General features: G+C 35.3%; 1 non-coding gene across 1 annotated transcript; it reads left to right on the top strand.

The window, feature by feature from the left end:
- Positions 1-329: 329 nt before the first annotated feature.
- TRNAC-ACA (transfer RNA cysteine (anticodon ACA)) lies at positions 330-401 on the top strand. Its single transcript has one exon. It is a non-coding gene; the product is annotated as a tRNA-Cys (tRNA).
- Positions 402-943: the final 542 nt, after the last annotated feature.

Here is a 943-nt window from a genome sequence, read left to right on the forward strand (position 1 = left end):
ATAACAGCTTGTTTGGGGATCCTGTGTGAAAAATACGTTATAATTACACTTTGAGGATATAACTATAACAACAACAAAATGTAAGGTAACTGGGTCTAACAATAATTTGACAAATACTAATGAAGAATTTACCAAAGCAATGTTTATTTAAAAGAGGCAGATAAAGTTAAGGGAAGTATAGGGGAAAGGACAACCAAATAGGTACAATTGTGTCTACAATAGACTATCTTAGTTTTTACATAATGAAATACTTTAGACGGTATTTTACATTTAAGTATTTTCTAAGACTGAGGAGTTTTTTTTTAGAAGTTTCTCAGCATTAATGGATTTCCCTGGTGGCTCAGATGGTAAAGCATCTGTCTACAATGCGGGAGACCCGGGTTCAATCCCCGGGTAGGGAAGATCTGCTGGAGAAGGAAATGGCAATCCACTCCAGTACTCTTGCCTGGAAAATCCCATGGACAGAGGAGCCTGGTAGGCTACAGTCCATGGGGTCGCAAAGAGTCGGACACGACTGAGCAACTTCACTTCACTTCAGCATTAATATTACTTTTTTATCCCCCTTAATGTGCTTTGAACACCAAAATTGCTGTAAAAATCAGTGCCATTGTAATCATACTATACAAATATGTTTTAAGTCTATTAAATTCACAAATTAAAGGAATAAGATAAATGACCAATGGGCAAAGCATAAAGAGAACTCTGGTTTTAAACTAGGGAGTTAGAAATAGGAAAAAGATATAACAAACTATATATTTTTTTATTAAAAATGTTTTTCTTTACGTATATTCGCTCAGCATCACAGCTGTGAAAATTAGTGGACATTCATAAGAAAATTTGATGTAATAGCTGTCATTTCTGCTGTGGAATGTGTTTACCCAGAGACGGTATATTCAGTTAATTAAGCGTATTTGGGAATGGGTGGCAGAATAAGAGATATGAG

The sequence above is a fragment of the Ovis canadensis genome, chromosome 8 (genome assembly GCF_042477335.2).
Source record: "Ovis canadensis isolate MfBH-ARS-UI-01 breed Bighorn chromosome 8, ARS-UI_OviCan_v2, whole genome shotgun sequence".
Classification (NCBI taxonomy): Eukaryota; Metazoa; Chordata; class Mammalia; order Artiodactyla; family Bovidae; genus Ovis; species Ovis canadensis.